This window comes from Armigeres subalbatus, chromosome 1 (assembly GCF_024139115.2).
Source record: "Armigeres subalbatus isolate Guangzhou_Male chromosome 1, GZ_Asu_2, whole genome shotgun sequence".
NCBI classification, from domain to species: domain Eukaryota; kingdom Metazoa; phylum Arthropoda; class Insecta; order Diptera; family Culicidae; genus Armigeres; species Armigeres subalbatus.
The window spans coordinates 188578817-188591036 of record NC_085139.1 but is presented as its reverse complement, the minus strand read 5'-3'; the positions used below and the strand labels follow the sequence as shown (position 1 = coordinate 188591036).

General features: G+C 39.9%; 1 pseudogene; it reads right to left on the bottom strand.

The window, feature by feature from the left end:
- Positions 1 to 5987: 5987 nt before the first annotated feature.
- LOC134209250 (zeta-sarcoglycan-like) overlaps positions 5988 to 12220 on the bottom strand; it is a 151553-nt pseudogene continuing 145320 nt past the window's right edge.

The window sequence follows — 12220 nt, the reverse complement described above, 5'->3', positions numbered from 1 at the left end:
ACTCCCTGACCTACGGATAAATGATTATAAATGATTCCCAGGACCGTTGAATTAGATCAATGCATCTTTGAAGATGAGATACAATAGCATTGTGATAACTGATTGAAGCGCAAGATGGCTACTCAATTCAATTCTTGTTCCAGAAGAATGAAAATCTAGTCTGGTAGGTACTTATGGACTAGGGTTTGGTTGGAAGCTATGCAGACGCATATACTGGTTAGATTTCGGTCGACATCTTTTATTTCTTTATCGAGACTTCGCCGCTATTTAAGCAGTTTTTCTGAAAAGAAAAGAAACTATGATGAATCTGAATATGCTTTAAAGTAAAAAAAATCGATTGAAAAGTTATTAACCGCAAGGGAATATCAGCAAGGGATAGCGTCATAGTAAAAATGCACTCCCGATCCGGTAAAATAATAGGAATTCATCTAAGCTATTCGAACTAATTCTCCAAGGATTCCTTTTAAAAATGCATCAACAATTACTGCAAGAATCCTTCAAGAATTGCCGCAGGATTCCTCTAAGGATTTTCTGTAAGAATTCTCCCAGAACTTCTGTTGGGAATATTCGTGAATTCCTGAAAGAGTTTTTCCGAAATTCATATAGGATTTCTAGCCGGAATTCCAGAAGGAATCCTCTTACAAAACCTGGTTCTCGGAATTTTCCTACGATAAATAGTGGGAAATAATTTGTATTCCCTTGACGAATTCTAACGAAGTTCTTGGAGGGGTTTTATCCAAAATTTATTTGGGAAATCTCTTGGAATTCCTAAAACTACTATCTCGGAATAAGTGGCGAGAGAATCACTTGAAAAATTCTGAAGATTTAATTCTTCTGGATTCCCAAAGGAAGTCTTGCAAAGATCTCCGGAGGAAGTCTTCCATGCATTACTGAAGGAAGGCTTCCAACGATTCCCGAAGGAAATATTCCAAAGATTCCTGAAGGAAGTCTTCAAAGGACTCTAGAAGGAAGTCTTGCAAGGTTTCTCGAAGGAAGTCTTTCAACAATTCCCTAAGGAAGTCTTCCAAAGATTCACGAAGGAAGTCTTCAAAGATTCCCGAAGGAAGTCATCCAAGAATTCCCGAAGGAAGTCTTCCAAGGATTCCAGAAAGAAGTCTTCCAAGGATTCCCGAAAGAAGTCTTCCAAGGATTTCCGAAGGAAGTCTTCCAAGGATTCCCGAAGGAAGTCTTCCAAGGATTCCCGAAGGAAGTTTTCCAAGGATTCCCGAAGGAAGTCTTCTAGGGATTCTCGAAGGAAGTCTTCCAAGGATTCCCGAAAGAAGTCTTCCAAGGATTCCCTATGGAAGTCTTCCAAGGATTCCCGAAAGAAGTCTTCCAAGGATTCCTTAAAGAAGTCTTCCAAGGATTCCCGAAGGAAGTCTTCCAAGAATTCCCGAAGGAAGTCTTCGAAAGATTCACGAATGAAGTCTTCAAAGATTCCCGAAGGAAGTCTTCTAAAGATTCACGAAGAGAGTCTTCCAAAGATTCCCGAAGTAAGTCTTCTAAGGATTCCCGAAGGAGTCTTCCAAGGATTCCCGAAGGAAGTTTTCCAAGGATTCCCGAAGAAAGTCTTCCAAAGATTCCCGAAGGAAGTTTTCCAAGGATTCCCGAAAGAAGTCTTCCAAGGATTCCCGAAGGAAGTCTTCCAAGGATTCCCGAAGTATATCTTCGAAAGATTCCCGAAGAAAATCTTCGAAAGATTCCCGAAGGAAGTCTTCCAAGGATTATCGGTGGAAGTCTTCCAAGGATTCCCAAAGAAGTCTTCCAAGGATTCCTGAAGGAAGTCTTCCAAGGATTCCAGAAGGAAGTTTTCCAACGATTCCCGAAAGAAGTCTTTCAAGGACAATCAAAGAAAGTTTTTCAAGGATTCCAAAAGGTAGTCATCTAAGGATTCCCGAAGTAAGTCTTCCAAGGATTCCCGAAGGAAGTCTTCCAAGAATTCCCGAAGGGAGTTTTCCAAGGATTCCCGAAGGAAGTCTTCCAAGGATTCCCGAAGAAAATCTTCGAAAGATTCCCGGAGGAAGTCTTCCAAGGGTTATCGGTGAAAGTCTTCCAATGATTCCTGAAGCAAGTTTTCCAACGATTCCTTGTAAAAAGTCTTCCAAGGATTCCCGAAGGAAGTCTTCCAAGGATTCCCGAAGAAAGTCTTCCAAGGATTCCCGAAAGAAGTCTTCCAAGCATTCTCGAAGGAAGTTTTCCAAGGATCGTTACGCATTGCTTCCTTCTGAAGTTCTCCAGGAATCTTCTTCGGAAGTTCCTCCAGGAATTCCTTCGGAGTTCCTCCAGGAATTTCTTCTGAAGTTCCTCCAGGAATTCCTCCTTCGAAGTTCCTCCAGGAATTCCTTCGAAGTTCCTCCAGGAATTCCTTCGGAAGTTCCTCCAGGAATTCCTTCGGAAGTTCCTCCAGAATTCCTCCGGAAGTTCCTCCAGGAATTCTCCGGAAGTTCCCTCCAGGAATTCCTCCGAGTTCCTTCAGGAATTACCCCTTTCCGGAAAATCCAGAAATTCCTCCAGGAGGATCTGGAGGAGTTCCAGAGGAACTTCCTGAGACTCCTGAGATCTTCCGAATTTTGAACTCCGAGAATTCCAGGAAATTCCTAGGAATTTCGAGAATTCCTGGAGAGCATGGAGGAATTTCTGAACTTCCTGTTCCAGGAATTTTGATCGAGGAACTTCCAGGAATTCTGGAACTCGGAGTTCCCGAGACCTCAGGGAATTATGAGGAACTTCCGAAGGAATTCCTGGAGGAACTTCCAAAGAATTCAAGGAATTCTAGGACAAATTTTACGGATATCCCTCCAGGTATTCCTCCCGAATTCCTCTGAAAGTTCCTCCGGAAGATCCTCCTGAATTCCTCCGAGTTCTCCGAATTCCTCCGAAGTTCCTCCAGGAATTCCTTCGAAATTTCTACCAGGAATTCCTCGGAAGTTCCTCCAGGAATTCCTTCGAAGTTCTCCAGGAATTCCTTCAGTTCCTCCAGGAATTCCTCGAAGTTCCTCCAGGAATTCCTTCGGAAGTTCCTCCAGGAATTCCTCTCGAAGTTCTCCAGAATTCCTTCGAGTTCCTCCAGTTCCTTCTCGGAGTTCCTCCAGGAATTCCTTCGAAGTTCCTCCAGAATTCCTTCGAAGTCTTCCAGGAATTCCTCCGAAGTTCCTCCAGGAATTCTTTCGGAGTTCCTCCAGGAATTCCTTCGACAGTTCCTCCAGGAATTCCTTCGGAAGTTCCTCCAGGAATTCTCTGAAGTTCTCCGGAATTCCTTCGAAGTTCTCCGGAATTCTCTCGAAGTTCCTCCAGGAATTCCTTCGAAGTTCCTCCAGGAATTCTTCGAAGTTCCTCCGAATTCCTTCGAAGTTCCTCCAGGAATTCCTCCGGAAGTTCCTCCAGGAATTCCTCCGGAAGTTCCTCCAGAATTCCTCCGAAGTTCCTCCGGAATTTTCGGAAGTTCCTCCAGGAATTCCTTCGAAGTCTTCTCCGGAATTTCTTCGGAAGTTCCTCCGAATTCCTTCGAAGTTCCTCCAGGAATTCCTTCGAAGTTCCTCCAGGAATTCCTTCGAAGTTCTCCAGAATTTCCTTCGAAGTTCCTCCAGAATTCCTTCGGGTTCTCCAGAATTCCTTCGAAGTTCCTCCAGGAATTCTTCCGAAGTTCCTCCAGGAATTTCCTTCGAAGTTCCTTTCCAGGAATTCCTTCGGAAGTTCCTCCAGGAATTCCTTCGAGGTTCCTCCAGGAATTCTTCCGGAAAATCCTCCAAATCCTCCAGAGGATCCGGAGGAATTTGAGGAATCCGAGGAATTCCTGGAGGAACTCCGAGGAATTCCTGAGGAACTTCCGAAGGAATTCCTGGAGGAACTTCGAAGGAATTCCTGGAGGAACTTCCAGGAATTCCTGAGGAGCTTACGGAGGAATTCCTGAGAACTTCCGGCGGAATTCCCGGAGGAACTTCCGGAATCTGGGGAACTTCCGGCGAATTCCTGAGGAACTCAAGGAATGCCTGAGACTCCCGGACCGGAGGAACTTCCGAAGGAATTCCTGAGGAACTTCCGAAGGAAATCCTGAGGAACTTCCGAAGGAATTCCTGAGGAGCTTCCAAAGGAATTCTGGAGTGAACTTCCGAAGGAATTCCTGAGGAACTTCCGAAGGAATTCCTGAGGAATTCCGAACAATACTCGAGGAACTTCCGAAGGAATTCTGAGGAACTTTTGAAGGAATTCCTGGAGGAAATTGAAGGAATTCCTGAGGAACTTCCGAAGGAATTTGGAGGAACTTCCGAAGGAATTCCTGGAGAAACTTACTTTGTTTTCCTTCAGTCTTATCTATCTTATTTGTCTTATTTGTCTTATTTGTCTTATTCGGCTTATTTGTCTTATTTGTCATATTTGTCTTATTTGTCTTACTTACACCAGCACCACTGTTATCACCTAAATCCTTTTCAAAGCTTGTGTGGAAACCTTGTACAGAAACTCTCACGATATTTTCTAATGTTGTTCTGAAACGGCCTATGTTTTCATTTTACAAAACCAGCTGGTGTTTGTTTATTTTGATTTCCCATTGCGTGATTGGTGCGCTGCTGTTGTTCTCTCGCTCGAACCACTGCATGAGTGATACATTTCTTCCCCATTGTTGCCAACTCCTTTTGTTTTCCGTTTAGCAAATTATCAAGCAAATTGTGAACTGCATAATGATGAAATAATTTTGGCGACACTGACAGCATCATTCTGGCGCGCTGAATTGGGCAATTTTCTCTCGAGAGTGCTACAACGTGTCTTTTTAACGGAAAACCTTCCTCAGACCTTAAGGTAGTTTGTAAGTAATTAAATAATAATTTGCAGAGGACATTCGCACTGAAAGCATTAGACTTTTGTTCGTATCGGATCAAATCATCACATTTAGTCTCTAAACAATAGATGTAGTTGTTTACTGGTTGACCTTCTACGATCTTGAGTTCATACACGATCCCCTCACGCACGATAGGTGGATGAATGACATATTAGATCGACTTTGTGGGGCGTGTTGTTTCTCGTCGAAGTAGCGCCATCAACACTTTTAGTTTTTTTTTCATTTCCTTGATTTTTTTTACTTCCCTCTTACCTTTCAAAAGCTGTCGGACATAAAAGAAATTTAATATTTGTATCGGCCTAAGTAACAGAAGATCAAGTGTGTTTAAATGTCATTGTCAACAACTGTCATCATGAGAAAATTTGTGTTTCGGATGTCAATAACGAAACATACAAACAAGCTCCATTTCAAATGATTTATTAGCATTTTTATCCAGTGCCTTATTTGTTACTGTATATGATATGTATATTTTTTATGAAATACTAAACCCTCCCCTGTTCACTCCCAACCAACGTACTCATATCGATTATCCTTTTAATTGGCGACTTTGCAGAGTTTTATTTTTGCTTTGCGTATTTTATTCAACTACCTTCCTCTAAAGCTGGCTAAACCTTGTGCTGTTACTCGTTTATATTGAAGTTATTTTTGTTGTTATGTCCTAGTACTTGTCCGAATCAAATTTCATTTTGATTAATTTGAGCCCAAACTATGATGTATCCTCTAAAACACGTTTGCACCAGGTTTAGTTTGCTAATTTGATCGACTATAAGCTCTGTTATTTCACAGGTTATCCACAGATGGGAAGGATCTAGATTGGAGAAATATAATTATTTAAATTTCTGATTTCCGAACATGTAACCATTGATTTTCAGACGATTTTCACCAATTATAAAGAATCATACAACAGAGAGTCCAACTTAAACAACGTAACAAGTTCCATTACAATTGCTTCATACTTCTCGAAATCGACTTTTCCTAGATGTCCTAACGTTTGCGAGAAAAAAAAAGTGTGTTCGCTTTCAGCAAAATTTTTTCTATTTACACTTCATTGAGACTATCTAACTTTGTGGGTACACTACTCGCTATTAGGCTACCATTTGGTGACGGGTTGATGAGGCTGTTGTTATAAAGAGTGCCTGAAAGGTATATTACCTCAGATAGCGCTGTCGTCTGCGGTACATATGCTGTGGGCAGGAGCGAGAAATAATTTCCCTGGAGCAGGCACACAGTTGATAGATTTTGATGACGATGCGGAGGCCGATCCAGGACCGTGATCGCGTGATGACCCTGATGCTGCAGACGAAGGAGCTTGAAGGTTCTGAGGTTGGGCATGATAATTGTACTGGCGTCCAGGCGAATTCTAAAGATAGAAAATTGAAATTTATCCGAACTCCTAAGGATCTATGAAAGTCAACTTCAAACATTACTTACACTGCCCGCCACTGAATGAGTTTGAGATCGTTGAGGCAGTTGGCTTCGATGCTTCCGGCTCGTGATTGCATAAATATTTCTTGAGTAGCACGTGCTCTAGAGATCGCGTTGGTGCATCCAACCTAACCCAGAAGAAAACACATCCGTAAGTAAGTTTAGATTCTTTTCAAGCTTCTCGATACAAACTCACTTCAAATCCTTGCCGGCTTCCGCCGACCAGTGGAGTCTGGATTGAATCTCTGAATATGACTCCACCTTCTCCTCAACCCTGAGAGAACCTGCCTATGGTGACCTCGTCCGATCAACCGAAAACAGGAGGTGCCATGACTGTCCGCTACCCGAAAGTGATTAGAGCACTTCTAATCGATCGACCCAGAAATAATTGATTTCTCCAAGTATCCCTCGGAATCACGTGTGTTAACACTAAAGTTGCGAAGATCTGCGAAATTAAATAATTGGTATAACTGTCGGTTCAATTGCAAATACAATTATACCTACCAAGAAATGGCTGCCCATGTTTGGACCGTATCGAGGAAGCTGTAAGATGTCCAGAACCATTGTTGGCCCGTCAGTTGAATCCTCCCGAAACTATCTTCAGCTCGACCCATTCCATCCTGCAAAGAAAACAAATTAATCCCAAATTAAAGGTGGTATCACTTCGCAGAATAACACATCCACATCCCCAACAGTCCATCAATTCAATCCGGGAAATAAAGAAGTTTACTCTATGGCAAGCCTCGCAGCGAACGTCCCAACGGAATCAAAGATCATTATCGCTACTATGAGTTGGAATCCCAGAGAATAGAAAAGAAACGAAAGAAACTGTTTCCTCGCAACGTAAATAAATAAACACGTGTCCCTCAATCAGGTTCACAGCCACACTCAGTCGGTGACTCCGGCGATGGTACAAGAGGAATGGAGGTTGGAATACGTCAGAGGATTTTCCACAATGTAACAGAGGCATCTTGGCACTACAGCCGGAAGAATACAGAAAAGTTTCAATTTCACCCGTCATATCCTTTCGACTTTCACCCTGGTGGTATGAAATGAAGTGGAAAAGTTGTGAAGGAGCATCACCTCAGCTCTGGTGTGGAGGGTGATTCAACGGAAAAGAGTATAGAACTTGGCATATTTTGGCCATAGACATTTCATGAAAAAATCTAATGGTAAAACAAGATTTTATCTGTAGGCATCCATGAGATAATAATTAGAATTTCGTATAACACTGATGCATAGAAACTTTTGTGATATGTTGAAAAAATCAAAATATTTACTCTTATTTTAAGGATACCCGTCGAATGCAAATTGTTGCGAGTAAAGCAGTTTAAATGTCGATTTTTTTGCCACGCACGTAAAAACAGTTCTCACCATTGTCTGGCTGTCTCGTTTTGGAATAAACGAAAGTAGATACAGATTAGAGTAAAGTGGGGCAAGAGTACGCACTTGTTTTCAATCGATCATGTGGCCCTTATGAAGCAAGCTTCTATATCAAATCAGTGTCGATGATTCATATACTCCTCCTTTATGTTACCCAGTAGAAAAAATATTGAAATTATTGAGATTCGTCTTAGTAGAACCCTTATTGCAAGAGTGAAAACGCACTCTTACCCCACCGGTGGGGTAAAAGGCATCGATGGGTAAGAGTATATCTTATCAATCATGTGCTTTAAGTATATAACACAAATAAGAGTTAATAACATTTAATTGATGTTTAATGAGCATATATTAGGGAATATTTAAAGATAACGTAACTCTGAAAGGGGAGGGTCCTAAAATGTGCACTTCCATACGAAAACTATTGTTTTTTATATATACACCCAAAACAATTCTGTGTGACATTCTTTATATTAAGCATTTTGTATCAAATCTCGCATTCAAACCGATCAGAGAATGTCATACTTGTTAATACAGCTCATTGTATTAAGTCGGTTTATTTGGTTTCAACTAATACATCCAAACGAATCTCGTTTTCTCCTTGAACAAGTATAGAATGTCATGCAGTATAACTTTAACTACACAATCTTCCGATTCCATTTAGCTTGATAACGGAAAAGGACGCAAATATGATGGTGCTTATTCTTCTCGTATCACTCATTGCTATACCTGTTACCCTTCCACTTGTCACATCTGCATAGCATGAAACGTGGATTATGATTGCCTTTGTCGCGTCGTTCCTCATCTGGTAAATAGTCCAGGTGGTTAGCGCGTCAGTCGATCTGTGCTAAGGGTGGAGGGTCTGGTTCAATTCGTCTTTGACCGAATTTTTTGTATGGTTGTGAGGTTGTCGAAGTATACAACATTTCACTTCGATGGGGAGTGTAAAATTAGATTCAATGTTAGACACTAAATACATAACCAGTTCTTATTTCTCGTGACCGGAGACCTAATACAAGGGCCTGCCGTTTATTAATACAATCTGTGCATATGTCGCAAATTATGGCAAACTGTACACGAATTAATGCGAGATTGCAATAAAATGTTGCAATCTCTGGTTGGGTGTACAAAAACTACAGAGGTAAAAATATATATCAGGTTTCGCGTGGCGTATACAAAGGCATTTTTCTTAAGGAAAGTCCACCAATCACGTAACGTAAAATTTCGCTCTTTCATCACCCTCCCCTATCTTACACTATTTGTATGAATCCTCTAAAATATATGGATCGTCACATCTCGCAACCCTCCCAGCTAAACGTTGCGTAATTTCTGAATGTTTTTTGATTAAATGAAACTAGCATTTAGATGAAATTGTGTTTTCGTACTATGTTTAGGTGTACAACAAGTCCAATACAATTTCATTATTTCGCTTCAGTGCTTTGTTCGCTAAGTCCTTTCTAACAACGAATATTCAATTTATCCTAAAACTTGTGATAATTTCTGAATTCTTCCATTTTTCTTAGTTGTGGATCTTTACGCTTTGGAAGATGTCTTATTTCGGCCGGAGATAGGGTTTGACATCATAACTTGAAGATTCATTTGCAGTCTCTTGCCCACCGGTTCCTGTACTTTTACCCCACAGTCCCAAAAATTATTCAATGTATGTTTTGACTTCTTGGAAAACAACGGATTGGTGTTCTGTACCATAAAGTACTCTTTACAATAGGTTATCGAAATGGTATAATGTTCACCTGATTGAACGTATATATGGTAATGAAACAAGTGTGGAAACCCAAATATTTTTAGAAAATGACCAAAAGTTATCTAACTCCATATCTCCTTGTTGTTTATTCAAATCGTTTACATTACATGATAATAGTGGCCAGAATACCTGTCAAACTGATGGCGCTGCTAGTTTATCTTTTTATTACTTAAAAATCAAAACGTTCTCTTACCCACGCGCACTCATTTTATGAGACGTTCGCGTGGCCGATTATTTACTTCAATGATTTGTTTTGGTATAATTCTGCGTAACATTCTGTTAGGTCCGAACACAAAATAATGTTTGTAACATTTACTTTTCATTCGTGTTTTCTTCAGCATTTCATGCTTAGAATGCAATGGTATGAATTATCTAACGACAAGTTTTAAGAATACAGAAAAACTTGTTCTTAAGCCCTGAGACGAAAAGTAAAACAGGCAGAAATGATGATGGGACCCATCGGAATGTTCAGCGTGAAATTACAAACAAACGGGCTCCACTAAATGTCAAAGCAGATAAAACGAGAAAACAGCTGTTTTGATCTGTCTCATAAAATGCCTATTAAATATTATGATCTTGGTAATAATATCTATAATAAAATTATAAAAAAAACAAAATTGTATTTTTCCTCTTTTGATAAAATTTTAGCTTCCGTTCCCTGAAGATTTTTTCACTGGATAAAAACATGTTCTTTGACTAAGGATGTCATAGTTTGATAAGGGCGTGTGTTTATTTTTAAATTATTATAAATTAAAAAGTATAAAGAATTGAAAAGTGAGAAAAGGAAAATGAAAAGAATGAGTGATATGAAGTGAGAAGTGAAAAACAACAAGTGAGAAGTAGGGATCGAGAATTTCACTAAAAAGCACTCAGTAGTTTTATAATCTATTGAGAATTGTAAACTGGGATTTTGGGATATCGGAAGTGAGATGAGAAAGAATGATAATTGAGAAGTGAGAAGCAAGCAGTAAGAATTGCGAAATAAGTTGTGATCAGTGAAAAGTTAGAAGCCAGTAGTAAAATGTGAAAAATAATCAGCGAGATACTTTGTGTGAGAAATGAGAAGTGAAAAGTGAAAAAGCAAGCAGAGGAATATGAGAATTGATGAATTGAATGTGTGAAGTGAGTAACGAGACATGAGAAATGCAAGGTGAGGAGCGAGATTAGAGATAGATAACAAAAACACGAGAACGAAGAGAAGTGAATAGTGTGGAGACTACTCAGAATCAGTGTTATGTTGAATCATTATCAGGCGATAATGATTGGAATTTTCATGTGAAAACCTTTCAAGTGAAAACAGTAGGCGAGTTGTCGCCACGACAACTCTAAGTTTTGCACTCGAACGATAATAAACAAGAATTTTCATTCAAACAATAATTAATACTATTATTAGAATTGTCAAAGTCCCGTTATATCTTATATTTGGTTATGGTTTAATAGTAATAGGAAAAAGTTCAAAATGCAACGGTAAATGCTTTAAATGAAGATACGATATTCAAACGATTCTTAATCACTGGCAAATTTTTATCACTCGAAAATTTTAAGTTAGATTGCGGGTGAGCTTTGATCAAGCTCGATTTTCTGAAAATTTGATTTTCCCCATCCCTGCTCAGAATGAGTTTTTCAGCAAAGATTTATGATCATCTAAAGAATCCTTGAAGCAAGGCCATGGGTTACGAAAAATCAATCAAAATGATTTAAATATGGTAGGGAACTGCCTTGATTTCATTTCATAATCGATGTTCATCCAATCCAATAAAAATAAAGCAATGCAAACAAATTTGGTTTGTTTATTATTTTTGAGATTTTTTTCAGCAGTGAGCACGCATGTTGACAATAAGAAGCGACGAAATTGGTGCCATATTTCTTTGTTTAGCGATAAGATGAATACATGTTCAATGAGATGGAAATCGGAACAGTTCTCCTACATGCCCTTTTCGATGTGTTGAAGGAAATGTGTCAAGGCAGCGTAACTAAAGGTCAATCAAACTGTTTTAATCACGGACATGCCCTTTTGAATGTGGAGTCTTCAAAAAATCCCTGGAGTTTGGCTCAAGATCTACACGCGTAACTAAGGATCATTCGGACTGTTTCAATTATGGTGCATGGAGGGTAAAACATAAGTTGCGAAATGAGTAGTTTACATTAATGTGTTTAGTTGTCAAATACCACAATCTCTCGTAACGGATGATTTCTGTCATTAGATCAGCCAACAATAAACCATTCTCAAGCTCCTTTTTTTCAAACAGCATGGATACGGACATAAAAATCTCAAACAAATGGACTCTTCAACCCGCACATTTGGCGATCCTGCCAATTTGTTCCTGGTAGAAAATAAGTAAGAATTCTGATTGGATTTCCAACTGGGCTTATTCAAGACTTCTGTTTTAAAGATGGACTTGCATCGGATTCGGTGTGTGATGTCGAAGGCGCCTAGAACGCGGGGAGGGCCATTTGGTCGAAAGTTTTAAGACGAGCAGACTATTGGCGAAGTCATTTGGCCAAATTGGACTTTGGTCGAAGGACATATGGCCGAAAAAGTCATTTGGCCGAATAAGACTTTTTCGAATAGGACTTTTGGCCGAATAGGTTATTTGGCCGAAAAGGAGAAAGTGAAAGTTTTTTCTTGTCCGGTCGTGTTCTCCAGCGGATCGGCGGTAGTCGAAGTTTAGTTTTGCTTTGTGGAAGGAAAATGATCGGCTGGTCGCCGGGTTTTGTTCTGCTTTGCGGTCGTCGAAGTTTAGTTTTACTTTGTGCGGAAAGCGAAACCATTGGCCGGTCGCCGTAATTTTGTTCTGCTTTGTGCGGGTGAGTAAATA